Source organism: Canis lupus, chromosome 31 (genome assembly GCF_048164855.1).
Source record: "Canis lupus baileyi chromosome 31, mCanLup2.hap1, whole genome shotgun sequence".
NCBI lineage: Eukaryota > Metazoa > Chordata > Mammalia > Carnivora > Canidae > Canis > Canis lupus.
In genome coordinates, this window is record NC_132868.1 from 42,432,681 (window position 1) to 42,449,563 (window position 16,883).

Consider the following 16,883-nt stretch of genomic DNA (forward strand, 5'->3'; position numbering starts at 1 on the left):
TCTGTCATTGTTCCTTTATCCCCTTAGCACAGTGTTTGGCATGTAAAAAGCACACATGCATGTATTTCTTCGCTGGATTAATGAATTAATTTGAGGTCGTTGCATTCATTCCCAGAGGGGCCGAGTTAGCAGGTAGGGTGGTCGCACAGAGCTTCATTGATGGAAAGGGCAAGAATCCCAGTCATCAGACGACGATGGGTCGGGGCCGAAAAAGGAAGTCATGGATGCCGAGACTCAGAATCCGGGGCCAATGTTCTTGGTCTTTCCTGCCTCGGGTGAGAGGAGGTCGTGAGGCTCTGGATCGGGAACGAGCATATGTGCCCCGGGTATTTGCAGCAGCACGGAGAGGCCGTGGGCTCTGTCATCTGAGCACTGCGGGGCTGACACAACGTATTCTGAATGCATTTGATTCTTCTTTTTAAGCTCCGAAGGCTATTCTAGATCTCTCTGCGAGCTGAGCACACGCAGGATTCTTTTTCCCCCCTTCTCACCTAGGTTCTTTGATCCAGCTTGAATTGCGGCATCTGTAGTCAAGGAAACACCCCTGGCCATCTGAGAACATACCACCACCACCTGCGGGCCTACTTCTCCCAACAACCTGAGTGTTCGTTTGGCCTCGTCCTCCCCCCCCACAATGCAGAGTCACAGGTGGAAGCCTATAGGTTTGTGCGGGGACCCCAGAGCACATCGGGAAAGCAACACTCAGGGTCCCCCCTTCCTCCAACAGGCCTTCCTCAGAGAGTGGCTTCTGTTCCTTCTGTAGAAAGTTGGGCATCTTGCAGTTTCCGTGTCCAGAGAGGCCCTGTGCACAGGTCGCGGCAACCCAGGCACGCAGGGACACTGTGCCCTGGACCCTCTGCCTCGGCTGGCTCTGGGCTGCGGCTCTCACGGGCAGGCCGGCTGGCTCCGGATCGAGCTCTATCTCGGGTAAACCGCTCGGCTCAGGGCTCGCCCTTGGGTGATAACACTGTGGCCCAGCTAATAATAGAAACCACAAATCCCGCCTGCCAGTCCTGCGCGCTGACCTCTAATCCACTTGCAGCAAGGACAAATGTTTTCAGGAAAATCAGATGACGCTGTGGAGAGCACGGTGGCCCGCTGCGGTCGCACCTGCCCTGCCGCCTGCACTGTGCGCACCTGCCCCCAAGCCACCTCGACTCCCAGTGTGGCCCGGGCTGCGAGAGCCGTGGGGGACTTGGGGGGGGGGCAGGCAGGAGGGGAAGGATGGAAAGCGCCATCACCACCACCTGTCACCTGATGACCGGAGTGTGTGCAGTTCCCGCCCCTCGCACCTGGGCCACCGGGGCCGCGTGCAGGAAGACGGCGCACACGTGTGTCCGGCGGGGGGTCGGCTAAGGGGGCAAATTCCTTACCGGGTGACCCGGCCCGAGGCCCGAGGCCACGTGCTCGGGGGATGGGAGCCCTGAGCCCTCCAGTCCTGAGCCCCTGGGCCCCCCGGGGCGGCTCAGCCCTGGAAGCGCATGACAGTCCATTTATTACCGAAGAAGCAACGAAGGGGGTCAGATTAAACCGGCCCGTGATCATTGGAAGATGCTCATTCCCTCTTTTTTCTTTTCCTTCAGGAAATCACTTTAGTAGTTTCTTGCGTGTTTTTCAATATTTTATGCAGATAGAAACAAACACAGATAGATATGCGCTCCTGTCTGCCCGTGTACCTTACAAAGGTGAGTCACTCAATCTTTGGGGTCAGAAATTTCAGACTTGTGTTCATGGAATAATGAAACCCGGCCAGGGGAGGGTAGATGTTCCAGAACTCCGATTTTGCCAGCCAGTCACGTGGAAGTGCGAGGGCCCTGCTTTCTCAGGGGTCCGGAGTCAGGTGCTCCCCGGTTCCCATCCGCCAGCAAACAGTACACACTTGCCTTCACTCTGGTCTGCAGTGAAAATAAAATCAGAAGAGAAAGAAGAAGATAGAAAGTGGAACAATGTGGTTGGGAAATTCCCACACCTTTACCCTTAAAAAAATAAGAAAGAAAGAAACTCTCTTGTAAGTAAGGCCAAAGAGAATGTTGAATGCATACACTGTGAGTCAAAGAAAATAGTATTAACATTTATGCATCAAAGTGGATCGTTGGCGTTGGCCGCGTAATTGAGATTTCAGGGCCTGCGCGCTATGTCAGTGCGTTTATATCAAACCACAAGTGTCTGAGTTCTTATGCTTAACTACCCAGTTTCTGGGGCGTTTTTGTTTTTTTCCTCTTGTTTTTGGCCTCCGAGTAAGTATCCAAAGGATGGATCTGTTAACAGAGAACAGGACCAGCCAATAGGGAGGAAAAACAGGAAGAGCCTTCCATAGCTCAAGAGACTTAAATGTTTGTTGTTGTTGTTTTCTCAGGTCTTTGTCTAAGCGGATTCGATTTAGGAGTATGAACCAAGGAAAATTACAACATCATGCTTTGGCCAGCTCGCTTCAGACAGTGGCTTGTGTGACCAATGGAAGTCACGGGGGAAGGGAAATTCGGAGAGCAATGCGGAACTTCCCCATCATCTCAGGGTTTCGCAACACGCGCAGGAAGCGTTCGTAGCTGGCCCTCCGTTAGCCCAGAGGTTGGCCAATCCCTTGTTTCGCCATAAGGTGCCTTTTGGGCACAAGGTCCCGGAGTGCAGGCGGCATGGCCGACTGGCGGTCCTCCTGGATCCCGGCTGGGAGATGCCCGATGTCGTCCATGGTGACGCGGGCCGTCGGGGACCTGGGGAGGTCCTGGCAGCTGTGCCCGGCTGAGCACCCCTGCAGCAGGCTGCTCTGTGTCCACCTGCCCTGGGCATCCCAGGCAGCCTTCCGAGTGCAGCGCCCGATCCCTGAATCCGAGACACGGATGAATGTCTGGGTGTCGCCCTCGAATTCCAACTCACACGAGTACGACTTGTCTACACAGCCTCCGTGTGCGTGGGGCCGAGCCGTGGCCTCCGGCTGCGCACAGGGGAGGACAAGCAGCCATGGTAGCCGACTTTACCACGTGTAGGTGTCCCGCTAGTGTTTGTGGGTTTTCCCCCCTAGACATAGTCACGTGTTTCTAAAATGCTTGGGGAGATCTTTGACGTGATCGTTTTTCCTATTGTGTTCAAAGAATTCCTCGCCGGTTGCCTGTGCTGTGCGAGGCTCCAGAGATGCTCCAGGCCAATGGCCCAGTGCCTTGTATTTCACGACACAGACGAGAAGCTCAGAGAGGGTAGGCCTTGCTCGCGGTCACTCGGCGGGTGGCCCGCAGGTCCTTCCTAAACTGTGCCCTCAGGTCCCGTGTTTCCACGGCTCCTCGTTAAACAAAGGCCGTCACTAGGAGCAATCCTGCCCCACACTCTGTGCCCGGTGCTCTTTGCCCCTAAGATGCTGGGGATGCCAGCGAGGGGGCCATTGGCGGACATCAGAGGGGGCGAGCTGCTCAGCTTCCTGCCCACTGAGGCAGGGCGACCCGGGGGCTCCTATCACATCTGTCTTTCCGAACGACCCCCACAGCGAAGCTGGAATTGAGCCGAGGCCCAAAGCGCAAATACAACCAAATTCATGCTGCTTTACCCCCCTTGGACTGTGAGGGCTCCCCTCTGTGTAAGATACAGAAATGGGAGACGGATACTAGGGGCCGTCAGGGGGAAGACGAAGTTGTTTTGTTTTTGGCAGGAGCCTGGTGAGGGTGGGTAACGGCTGTACCCGGAGATGAACCCGATGGCGTCTTGGTTTAGGGCTGGCGAAGGGTGTCAGTGCGGCCCTGGGTTGCTCGGTAGGCCTAGCAAAGTGGGATCGATGAGCAACTCTAAGATTCCGGATATTCATAAGATCAAAAAAAAAAAAAAAATCGATTCAGGAGAGGTGCGGCGTTTACCCACGTAAGACCGGGAGGGGAGAGCAGCTCCCCTGAGTGGCTGTGGGGGTGACGCGCTGCCGCCGATGCTCGCCGTATTCTTCAGAGGAGCCCGGAGCACGGCACCTGATGTGAACGTGTGCTTCTGGGGTGTGCAGGGTGGGAGCACATCGTGCACTCAAACACACACGCAGCGTTTAGGGCTCAGTGGTCCGTCCTCCAGGAGATCTTCTGTATCTACTGTTCCTAAAAACCACTTTTAAAAATAATTCTTGAGTCACAAAGAAAGAAGGAGTTGACTAGTGAATCCAGGGGAGATTCTGGGTCCTGAGGCAGAGGCTCCCACGGCTCCCCAGTGTCCGTGCCCCGGGTGTCCTCACGGGTGGCTAGAGGGCACACCTGCCACCTGTGCCGGGCAAGGGAGACCGTGTGGCGGACCTGGTCAGTGTGGTGTGAGCACCCCTTCCTCTCTGACGGTGCCCGGGGGTGTGAGCGCCCCCTCCTCTCTGACCGTGCCCAGGGCAGTGTAGAGCCCCCACTCCCCTCCTGTCTCCCACTCCTATCCCCCCCATACTCTCCCACCCCATACACCCTCACAGAGTCGTCGAGGGAGACAGAGCTGGGCTTGGGGTTTGGCATGTGGTGGGGACGGGACTCAGTTGTGACCTGTGAAGGTCACCGCTCCCTACAAATCTCTGCTCAGGGTTGGGCCTACATGGGAAGGCCGAAGGCGGGACCCGCTGTGTGGCGAAGCTGGCTGGCCCCCAGCAGGCCAGTGGGTCTGGTGACCAGGCGCCCCTTCCCGCCATCACACCTTTCCCGGTACCTCCCCCACCCCCCCAGCAATGGCCTGCCGACCTTCCCACTCTGGCCAGGCTGCCGCAACGGGGACCTGCTTTTGAGTAACGTTCCTATGATCCTTCTGGAAAAAGAGGCGGAAGTAACAACAGCCGTAACTCCTGGTAGTAAGTACAGGCCCTGAGTCCTACAAGGTGGGTTTGTTCTGTTTTCCACTCAAAAGCCTCCGATGAGTCTATCAGGTCATTTTTTTTTGACGTGAGAAAGTCGTAACGATACTCCTTGAGAAGCCATGTGTCTGGAGAGATGATCTCACAAAAATAGACTCTTTTCATTGAAACGGGAAATAACTCGGTCTCTGAAGAGCTGTGCACCAGGTAAGTCTTCCTTTGGGAATTCGGTGTCCTCTTCCTTTGCTGCTGACCACGAATATGAACAGAGCAGAGCCGTGGCCAACAGCGCCAGCACGGCTGTGCGGACCTGGCCCTCCTCGACAGCGAGCCGAGTTATTCGGGACGGGAAGGATTTTATCTAAGTACGTTTGTTTTCTTGTGTCACACCATATGCCATTGGGTCTCCCATCGTACGGACCTTCTAATCTCGTTCACAGCCACAGGGGTCGAAAACAGATAATCAGCCTTTAGGCCCCTGACGGTGAGCAGCGGCCCGGCCTGGGACCTGCCTCGGGTCGCCCGCCGCCGCGCCCTGGGACCCCTACTGCTCCATTTTGCGTGACTCAGTTTCCACATGTGCGGGTCCGTCGTTTGTCTCGCCGTCTGTCCGGTCCCCCTGCAGCGGAGCATCCTCATTTTCTAGCGATCGCAGCGTAACCCGTGACCCTGTCTTCAGGCCTAGCGAATGCTCCCCGAGCGTCATCCCGCGGTCACCGCGCGGCTCTCTGCCGCTCCCCCCGCCGCCTGGCTGCCCTCACTCGTTCATTCCTTTGCACGTTTGATTTCTGTGGCTCTAAAGGAAACTTCTCTCCTCAGAATGCCGGGTCGGCCAGTAGTGAGCTGGCCGAGGGACTGAGTGAAACCGTGAACCCTGACTTGGCTTGGCTCCTGCCGGTTCCTCCGGCTGCCGGGCCGTCAGCTGTTTGGGCCCCTGCCGCTGGGCCGCGCACCCATCGAGAGCTCTCCTCTGTCACCAGAAGCCTCTCCGTTCGCCAGGGGCTCCGCGAGTGTCCTGCGAAATAAGGGGGGGCTCTCGCGAGTGCATTTAGAGAACCGCAGGCACCTGTGCATTTTCAAGGTGGTGACAGAGGGTTGCAAACTGAAAAGGGGTGAGGTAGTTTAGGTGGCTGGGTTTGTCCAGCAGCCGTGGGGCCTGACCGAGGAAAGACGAAGGGCAGAGTCGGGTTTCCTACCTGAGCCCGCCCGACAGTGCGGGCAGCGTGGCCGTGGGAGAGGACGTCTCCCAACAGGAGGAGGGAAGGGCCAGCCCGACCCGACCGTACGGGATCCCTCGGCCTCGAGCCCAGGGCTCCCCAAACCTCGGTTGTAACTTGGCCCCCGCGGGTTCGATTCCCGTGACGCCGCTCAGGGCGATGGGCCACTTGCCGATTTTGCAGTTCATGGCGAGCTGCTGAATCAAGCTGCACGGCCCCGTTGAGGTCGGCGTGCAGGGGGGTGTGCGGCGTGCAGGGAAGCAGCGGGACAGCAGGGGCTTGGTGCTCAAGTGTCCTCGGGCTCTGGGTGTTGGTACCGTCGTTAGGGTGGCTGTCTGACTTGTGCTTTGCCGCCCCTGGTCACCGGATAGGCCTTGGCCAGCTCTCCTGGCCGCTGCCCTGCCCAGTGGCTGTATCTCTCCCCCCAGCGTGCTGATCGTAGTTGGAAGTTATGAGTCAGTGAGCAGCGAGGGCGGGGAGGTGGCGGGGAGCGTGCGGCCAGGACTTCCTGCGGCAGCTCAGGGTCGCTGTCTCTGGGCAAGGCAGACACTCACCGCGGCCACGGGAACACGTAAGTCGGCCGGCATCCGTTGGTGCAAAACGGACCTGGGGAGAGTACGGGGCGCTCACGAGGGGCATCAGAGAACCGCATCCCTTTCTGCTGGCATCGGGGTGCAGCTGAGAGCCCCGTCACCGTATCGCTGTTATCGACACCTTCACGTTACTAGTTGGTGAGACTCCTCAGCGCGTCACATTTGCCTGCCCTCAGTCGGCTCCTTGCAACCGCAGCTACGTCCTGGTGAACAGTTTCTAAGTGGTTTGGGGCCCGGAAGTCAGTCTAAAATTATGATGCTGACATGGAAGGGTGCGGCCTCGGGGCGCTTCTTCGTGACAGCTGTGCATTTATGTGAAGAGACCCTCTTCCCGACAACGAGGACACAATCACAAATGGGTCCATTGCTGACTCTTTTAAGGGTATTTTTATAGACTCTATGTAAATACATATTCCCTGAAATACCCCCCAAAACTCAGTCGCCCATAGCAGTGTTGTTATAAATGACCCATTTCCAGATGTTCATTCATATTTGCATCTGGTATTTGCATCATAATGTAAGGCCTCGCTTCCTGCTCCCCCAGGCTCTGCCCCGTATCACTAACAACACCCAGTACAGGACATTCAATAAATAAGGAGTAAACCCTCAATCCATGTGCTCGACCCCAGAAATCTCACGAAGCAGCAGTGTTCGAACGAACTGTCAATAAACCTGCAGTGTTCAAACGAACCGTCATTGTCGCCTCGTGGCCCTGCGTTGGGAGGGCCACCACGGCCTCTTCCCGCAGCTTTGTGGCCACCACATTTCCTCATCTGACTCGTTGCCGATGGTGTGGAACGGTCGCGGCCCCTCGTGCCCATCACCTGGGCTCCCTGGCACTTCCTCTGCCTCACGACCTTGAAACCGCTGCTCACCCCTCAAAACTCAAGCAGAGGGCCAGCGCCTGGACTCCCCCGTGACTCCCCGGGGCCGGCCGGGCCTTGTCCCCTGTGTGCCCTGAGCGGCTCGCGCCTGAGCCACCGTCCCCCGTGTCGCTCGCTATCATTAATGTGATGCGCGGCCTTACGGCTCCAGTGGCTGCAGGTTCCTGGGGCTCAGAGGTCACTAGGCGCTTCAGTGACCGTATCGACAGAGTCAGACTGGTTAAAATTCTTCTTTTAAAAATTCATTTTTTTATTTTTAATTTTTACTTAAAAACATTTTTTAAAATACTTTATGAGAGAGAGAAAGAGAGAGAGAGAGAACAAACAGGGGAAGGAAGAGGGAGGGGGGCTCCATCCCAGGGCCCTGGGGTCATGACCTGAGCCCAAGGCGGCTGCCTAACTGACTGAGCCCCCCAGGTCCCCCAAACTGGTTAAAACTCTCTAAGTTACCTTAGCTTAGCGTGCTCAGTGCATCCAGGGAAGAGTGGAGCCACAGTCAGGGTTCTCGGATTCCCAGAATTGTGGGGACCCCGGGAATGCCGTGGGCTGAGGATTTCTCGCTGCGAGGACTAGGAGGCAGGTAGCCTGGAGGTCTCGAGATGTCTGAGTGTGGAGCCCGCACCCCCCACCTTGCTTGCTCCACAGCAGCCATCGTTCTTACTTAGAAGCCCTCACCGCTCGCTGAGGCTGGAAAGCTAGAAACTGCATTTCTTAGAGTCCCTTGCAGATAGGCTCCCGCCGGTCCCATAAACTGTGACTTGAGAGGCGAGATTGGCAGGCTTGCGGTGGGGGTGGCTGGCTCGAGGCGGTGCAGCGCCGTGACCTGGGGGCTCTGGATTCGGCAGCGCCTGCGCCCGGGGATATAGGCCTCCCGCTCCGGGCAGGAGGCAGCCGGTTCTGGGGCCTGGGAGTCCGTGGTGTCTGGGACACCAGCCGAGAGCGGTGCTCCCCGAATGAGAGGCGCGCCCTGGAGTTGTTGCAGGTTCTGTTCCGGATAACCACAGTAAGGTGACTGCTGGAACACCGCAGTAGAGCGGCTCAAGCCAATTTCTTGGTTTCCCAATGCACGTACAAGTTATGTTCACATTATGTGACAGTCTGTTAAGTCAATTAAAAAACACTTGAATTAACAAATATGTTATTGCCAAAAAAGAAGCTATCATCTGGGCTTTCAGCAAGTCGTGATCTTTTTGCTGGTGGAGGGTCTTGCCTTCGCGTTGCTGCCGCCGCCCATGATCAGGGTGGCGGTTGCTGAAGCTTGGTGGCTGTGGCAATTCCTTACGATAAGACCGGAGTGAAGTTTCCCACGTTGACCGACTCTTCCTCTTACCAGCGATTTCTCTGTAGCAGGTGATGCTGTCGGATTGCATTTCACCCACAGCAGAACCCCTTTCAGAATTGAAACCAATCCTCTCCAACCAAGTTGATGTCATATTCTAAATCCCTTGTTGTCATTTCTACAGTCTTCACAGCAGCTTCACCAGGAGCAGATTCCATCTCAAGACACCACTTTCTCTGCCCTTCCATTAGAAGCAACCGTACATCTGCTCGAGGTTTCTCATGAGATTGCAGCGATTTAGTCTCATCTTCAGATTTCACTTCCAATTCTAGGTCTCTTGCTGTTTTCACACCTGCAGTTTCTCCCTCGCCCCAAGTCTTGACGCTCCAGAGTCCTCCAGGAGGGCCGAAGTGAACATCTTTCAAACTCCTGTTAATGTCGATAGTTCGACTTCTTCGCGTGGGTCACGGGTGGTCTTCATAGCCCCTAGAGTGTGACCCCCTCCTGGGAGGTCTTTAGTTTATCCTGCCCAGATCTGTCAGAGGAATCACTATCCATAGAAACTGTAGCCTTATGAAGCGTGTTCCTCAAACAGTAAGACTTGAAAGTTGAACTTCTTCCTCATGGGCTATGGAAGGGTGTTGTGGCACAGGCATGAACATCGGGCACACCTGATCCATCAGAGCTCCTGGGCGACCCGGTGTATTGTCAACGAGCAGCACTATTTTGAAGGTTTGTTTTTTTTTGACCCTGAGCAGTAGTTCTCAACAGTGGGCGTAAACTATTCCATAAGCCATGTTGTCAGCAGATGTGCTGTCATCCAGGCAGAGGCAGAGCAGATCTAGCATGATTGTCGAGGACCCTAGGGTCTTTGGAATGGCCAGTGAGCACTGACTTCAGGTCACCGGCTGCGCAGGCCCCTAGCGGGAGAGTCCCCCTGCCCTTTGATACTCTGAAGCCAGGCATCGACTTCTCCTCTCTAGCTACAAAAGCCCTGGATGACACCTTCTTGCAATGGAAGGATGTTTCGTCTACATCGAAAGTCTGTTGTTCAGTGTATCCACCTTCATGAGTCGTCTCAGCTGGATCTTAACCGGCTGCTGTTTGTAGGTCAGCGTTTGCTGCCTCACCTTGCAGTTTGGAGTCGCGGAGACGGCGGCCTCTTTCCTTCAGCCCCATGGACCAGCCTCTGCCAGCTGCATGCTTTTCTTCTGCAGCTTCCTCACCTCTCTCAACCTCCAGACGAGTGAGGAGAGTAGGGGCCTTGCCCTCCATCAGGCTCAGCTGAAGGAAATGCCGTGGCTGGTTTGATCTTCTATCTGGACCACTCAGACTTGGTCCACACCAGCCATAGGCTGTTTAGCTCCACCATCCGTGTGTCCACTGGGGCTGCACGTTTGATTTCCTTCAAGACCTCTTCCTTAGGATTCACCATAGCTAAGTATTTAGTGCCAGAGGTCTCGCTCTGGGCCTGTCTTGGCTTTTGACATGCTTTTCTCATGAAGCTGAATCATTTCTAGCTTTTGATTTGAAGTGAGATATGTAGGACTCTTCCTTTCACTTGAGCACTTGGAGGTCGTTGCAGGGTTGTTAACTGGCTCAATTTCAATGCTGCTGAGTCTCAGGGACTAGGGAGGCCTGAGAGGAGGGGAAGCGCTGGGGGCCGTGGCCAGTCCATGGAGCGGTCAGGGCACAACCGTTCCTTAAGTCTGCCGTCCTCTGCGTGTGACGCTGACACCATGGAACGATCACAGCAGTAACATCGGACACCGCTGATTGCAGACGTCATGGCAAATATGATGATGAGAAAGTTCGGAGAATTGGGAGAATCACCAAGACGTGACACAGAGACACCAAGTGAGCAAATGCCGCTCGGAAAATAGCGCCAACAGACTTGCTCAACGCAGGGTTGCCGCAGACCCTCTATTTGTAAAAAAGAAAAAAGTGCAATATCTGCAAAGTTCAAGAAAGCAAAGTGCAACGAAACCAGGTATGCCCGCATAGGTAATGAAATACATCTATTTCGTGCGTTGCGACAAGCATTAAAAACGGGGGGGGGAGGAACTCCAATAAAAAATATACAAAAAATAAAAATAAAATGAAAAAAAGGAAGAAAGAGGGAGAGAAAGAGAACAAGACGGAATAAATGGGATAGCAAAAATATCCAGTTGTCCCTAGTAAACGCTGATCTGTTTTAGGTGATTTGTATCTAGATTTATATGAAGTGTGTGTACACACGGCTACATCCGCGGACCCCGAGTCACAGTGTAGAGTGTGTTTCTAGCCGAGTCTCAGTCACGAAGCTGGAGCACATCTGGCCTAGAGCCGTCCCCCGTAATCCCTTCCTGTTTAAACTCTCCAGAAGCCCTCTTCTGTCTGTGGGGCATCTGTTCTCCTGCCCATCGGCGGCATGAAAGTGCGGAGATTTTCTTTTTTTTCAGGTTGTTAGTTGCAGAGAGAGAGATGCGTGGCATTTGATCCCACCTGAGAGTGTCTGCTCGGCTTTCCAGCAGGAACCCTCCCGGAGCTTCCTCAGTAAGGACGAGTGTGAGGTGCGGTGTAGGTTGGGGTCCCCAGCATTCCCGGCCGCCGCCTTTCTGGGCCCATGGTGGGGAAGGGGGCCTGAGCCGCCGCAGCCAACTGTCGGGAGTCCTGCACCTGGCTCGGGGGGTGATGCCTGGGCGCAGCAGGTGCCCCGAGGGGCTGGTGGGGCTCAGCACCCGCAGGGGTGTCGGCGGGACGGAGAAGCCAGCAAACACCGACTGTGCAGGAAAGTTCCATGAGCACGTGGACGGACGGGACAGGGTTCAGCTCCCTCTGTCACTGCTCCGGGCAAGAGTCAGCTGATGGTCGGTGGCCGGTGGCAGGGGGGGACTTCAGTGCCCCACTGACTCTCGTGATTCCTTTTGATGAGCATCCACTTCGCCTTTGGCAGCCTGCTGCTCAGAGGCTTCCCCGACGGGCGGCCTGGTGACCCCGCACAGTGGTGACCAGGGGGGCCTGGGTCATGGGGCGACGGGTGCGGGACAGGTTCCCCTGCTTTGTCCCACTGCGTGTGCTCAACGCCACGCACGAGCATTACCCCGCTGCACCCTGGGCCTCACACCCCGACCCACGGGCTGTGGTCCCCACGACGGCCACCCAGCCTTTACCTTGGAAGCCTGTCCCGGGCCCCGCGGCCAGCCAGTGCCTGTCGAGCGTGTCCCGGTCCAGGGCCCATGTACCCGTGGGCCCGGCTGCCACCCTCCCTGGCCCTTGTCCCACGCGGGGCCTCTTGCATCCCCGTGGCCGTGCCTCCCACTCCTGGCACCTGCTGCCAGCCACGACCTGACCCGAACTTGGACCTCGACCCTGCCGGCTGGCAGTACCTCATCCCCCGACGGTGTGCACGCGGAGCCGACACGCGGCCACTGCCTCTGGTCCAGCCGGGGACACGTTCCCCCGCGCAGGACACGTTCAGGGACTGGAGTCCCCATGGGGCACAGGGCCCAGCCTGCCCGCTGCCATCGGGGGCCGGAGCCTCCTGTAATCAGGAGGGCTCGGCGCGCTCTCCGTACCTCGGCCAAGCAAGCCTGTGTGGAACCTCGGGGGGCCGCACGGGCCACACAGGACGCCAGAGGGGCCCCCGGGAAGTCAGCCGGGGAGGGGGACAGTCCTCCTTAGATGTCTGGAGACCTGCCGCGCTCTCCTTGGCCTTTGGGAGCCGACCTCTCCTCTCACACACTCATTTGTGCTTCTTGGAAAAGGAGAGCGTGTGTCCGAGAGAAACCTTGGTCCGACGCGGTGTCCGCATCACCAGGACCCAGGAGAACCGAGACGCCTCCACCGCTGTCCCTGAGCCCTGATGGCTGCCAGCAGTCCTGCCTGCGCCGTCGGGGTCGGCCCCCCGCCAGCACTGACCGGCGTCCGTCTGAGACCATCTCATTCTGGAAGATTCCTAAACATACGATCATTTACAAAATAACGTTCACACGTGCAGCGACCGGGACACAGGATGACGAGGACACACCGGATGCATTATCGTCCGTTCCGTGTGGTCCCTTGAGGAGCTGTTCTCTTTGACTGAAACGTGTGTTCGAGCTTTGTTGTCACTGTTCAAAGGAGGCTGGGCGCCCCAAAGGCGCTTTCCCAGCTATTTCGGGAAAATCACTCACTCTTCTGTAGTCACACCTCATGTTCTTTACTCTGATCTCAACTGTATTAGCTTGATCACGTACCTCACTCATCACCAGGTCTGACACCAGACGATTTAGGGCTGTTTCCCCAAAATCAGATCAAACGATGAACATTTGCTAACAGTAAAGCTACTTTTTGAAAAGCAAGTGATGCAGGCCCCGAGAGTGATTTCTAAAGAGGAGCCGCAGAAGAGTTTGGAGGAACGGGACGAGGGGACGAGAGCACCGCTGCCAGGGACAGCTTTGCAAACTGGGACGACACTCAGACGAGACGGAGTCCACACGGCTCTTATCGTCCGATTCCCAGTCCACGGGTGAAAATGCGCTCAGAATGAGGAAATGGTCCTAATGGATGAAGACTCTGGCCATTTCTTAAAATTTGGGGGAGAAACTACATCCTGCTGAATTGAAAGGAAGGTGAGTATGAGTGAAAACATCATTAAAAAAACTCCAGATGGAAAAAAGAAAAGCCAGAGGGCAGGAAGTATTTGGAACCACCTAAACCTAGATTGGAATCCCCGCTTTACCAGCACTTGTTTGCCACGTTGGGACTGGCTTTCCGCCTTTCCAGGAGACTGTTTTCACGTCTACACAAAGGTGGTCTGTTCAATCTCACGTAGGTGAATCATTTACTACAGAGCCTGGCAAATAGGAGAATTTTAGGTGCTTGACAACTGCCATCTTCTTTCTTTTCCTTGGAGAATTTAATAGAAAGACCATAGTTTAGTAGAAAGAAGACTCTCGGGGACTTAAAAGTCCCAAGTTCTGGTCCCAGTTAATTAGCCAGGCGACTCGAGCAAGTCACTCAAACTTTTTGGGGACTGGTTTTCAAAGTCCATTTGTAAAATTATATTATTTACTGTGGGAATTGATTTTATGTGTCAACATAAAATCATTTTAGGATTTTATGATTTTATGCTGGGTCATGATGACCAGATATTTGGTCAAACATCATTCCGGACATTTCTGTGAGTGTAGAATCGAAGTAAGGCACGTTGGCTTCCATAAATGTAGGTGGGCCCCATCTTATCAGTTGAAGCCCAAATAGAAAAAAAAAAAAAAGACTGACTTCCCTCAAGTGGAAAGGAATTCTGCTAATGGATGGCCTTGGGACTTGAACAGCTGTATTAGCTTTTCCCTGAGACTCAAGTCTGACTGCCCACCCTGCAGGTTTGGACTTGCAAGTCTCCAGGATTTTGTGATCCAATTCCTTAAAATAAGTTCTATTTCTCTCTTTCTCTCTTTCTTTCTTCCTTTTCTTTCTTCCTTCTTTCCTTTCTTTCTTTCTTTCTTTCTTTCTTTCTTTCTTTCTTTCTTTCTTTCTTTCTTTCTTTTTTAAGATTTCATTTATTTATTTGAGAGGGGGAGAGCAAAGAGAGAACATGAGCAGGGGGAGGGGTGGGGGGGGGGGCTCCCCAGGGAGCCCAATGCAGGGCTCCATCCCAGGACCCTGGGATCATGGCCTGAGCTGAAGGCAGATGCTTAACCGCTGAGCCCCCCCAGGCGCCCCTATGTTTCTCTCTTTCTCTCTGTCTCCTACTGGTTCTGTTTCTCTGGAGGACTCAGACTCATACACCTCCCTCAAAGGTTTCTTTTTTTTGGCCGCAGAGAGGAATGAAGGAAGTCCTGCAGGAGCACAGCCTGCTATGGTCTGGATCACGGCACCAGCGTAGGGAGCACCAATTTCCTTTTGCCTCCCCTTGGCTTGCTGAGCCTCAGTTTTCTCATTTGGAAAATGAAGGAGTTAGACTCACTAGATAATTTCTAGAGCTGCTTCAGCTAGGAACATTTAAGTACACGAAACTAATTGCTTGGGCTGCAACATTCAAATACAGTCATATCTAAATTGGGCTTCTGCCAAGGAAGACGGGCATGTGGGGTGTACAAAGACTATTTATGTAGAAACAAACCCATTCAGGGGTGTGCAAAGAGCTAGGGGGACTAAAGGGGAACTCCTGGCAGCCCTATAAATATTTTTATAAGCATAGATGCTTTCTCAGTGGTTGGGGTAGCAAAATATGATCTCTTCCTCTATGCAGGAGTAACTGGGGAAAGTACCTATTTTACCTGTCAGCGCACTTATGTGTGTCTCCGTGCACACAGTCAAGTGACTGTGGAGAGAAGAGACTTTGATGGGTTCACAAAACCTATGGCATGAGGACGAGCGACAACACTAACTTTGGATCTCTGACAACTTAGGGTCCAGTACGATCTTTGTTAGAAGGGGAAAAGGAGTGCCCTAGGTTGTGTCGTAACTACATTCTGAGCAATTCATCAGAAAAGTTCCCTGGAGTATTCCAGGATGTAAGTGTTATTCCTTTCTTAACCGGTGGAGTGGCTGGATACTTAAGCATACCGGCTGGAGTACTCTGGGTCTTTGAGTTTTTCGATGAAATAGTCGGAGAGATCCTCCGTGAGCTCTATGGTGCTGTGTAAGGGTAAGTGGTTATTATTCTTACAATACACACTCAAGTGAGACCCCTACTCTGAGGCTCAGGTGAAAGCGGTGGGGCTGAGAGGGCCTCCTTACCCACGTTCGAGTTCCATGGCTTCTTTCCGGTGCACACAGGGAGACCTTGTCAGGTAGGCCAGCGAGCAAAGTTAGCAACTGCTCACCCAGCTTGAGCTGAGAGGCTCAGACACGGCTTCTTGCTCATCAGTCCACCTGCCCACAGCCTGTCACCTGGGCCCTGGGCCACCAGCCTCTCTGCTGCTGTGCACCACGATGCGTCCAGAGCCATATCCGGCACATTCACGGTCATGACAGCTCATCGCTTAAAAAGATTCAGGGCCCCTCCACTGCATGTAAGGTAACATTCAGGTAACTTTGCATGGCAGACAAGGCCTTCGAAATACACGGCTTCAGCCCTCTCTCAGCTGCGACGACTGCCCGCGCCGTGGCACCATTCTAGGCTCTGGTCTGTCAGCTTGCAGTCTCCAATTCCATGTGTCCAGCAAGTATGTGATGCAAGCCTACTGATGGGTTCTCCGTGCCAGGGCCGTAGCAGTAGATAAGCCAGCGCCTGTGTCGCAGCGGGAGACGGATGGTGAGCATCACACAGCAGGTTGGAAAGTGATGAGAACTATGGGAAAAGGGAGCAAGACAAGGGGACTCAGTTGTGCTGAGAACGGGAACGGGGCTGCATTGTATTGGGGTGACCCAAGTAGGACTCTGGGAAGGTGAAAGAACGTTCCGATTATGTCACAGTATTACGATGACGCCTGGCTGACCGAGGAGCAAGGCATGCAAACACCGCGCGGAAGAGCTTCCGCAGAGGCAACGGCCACCTCCACACGGAGCGGTTACCGGAATCCGGAATGCAGCGAGGAAGCAAGAGGGGAGGGGGACGTTGGGAGGGGGTAGGTGATAGGACCATCCAGTAAGTTCTGGAACGTCGCCGTGGGGCCTTTGGCTTTGACTCTGAGTGAAATGGAACGCTGTTGGAGGCTTTTGTGCAGGAGTGACATGACCTGACAAAGTCTCAAAGGCCGCCTTCGGCCGCCGTGCTACGGACGGACTGGGAGACGGGAGTGGGGAGACCAGCTGGGAAGCCGGCGGGGTAGTCGGGTAAGAGAGGACTGGGGTTTAGGCCAGGGTCCAGCAGCGGCAGTCGGGGTGGCCGGATCAGGGGTCGGTTTTGAAAGCTGAGGCCACAGGATTCCTACGTGAGGTGCTTCAGCATTTCGGGGGGACAGAAGATGGGTGGGGGAAGCAGCAGGGAGGTGGGAGGGTCCAGCTCAGTGAGGGGGTGGGGGTGGGGGAGACGGTGGGAGAGATGGCATCCTCCATGCGAAGGGAAGGGAAGAACGTTGATTTGCAGAAGGAAGCAGCGATGGGCGACAGCAGCGCTGCTGATGCTGAGCGTGGCTCCGCGGAGATGACGGGGTGACGGGCCTCCTGGGGAGGGTCTGGGCCGACGCGGGGCAGACACAGTCGTGAGGGGCGGGA

At 55.0% G+C, this 16,883-nt stretch overlaps 1 long non-coding RNA gene across 1 annotated transcript; it reads right to left on the reverse strand.

The window, feature by feature from the left end:
* Positions 1–281: 281 nt before the first annotated feature.
* Positions 282–16,236, reverse strand: LOC140622333 (uncharacterized). Its single transcript, XR_012022100.1, has 2 exons — positions 15,465–16,236; positions 282–1,895 (listed from the first exon to the last, which is right to left on the reverse strand). It is a non-coding gene; the product is annotated as an uncharacterized lncRNA (long non-coding RNA).
* Positions 16,237–16,883: the final 647 nt, after the last annotated feature.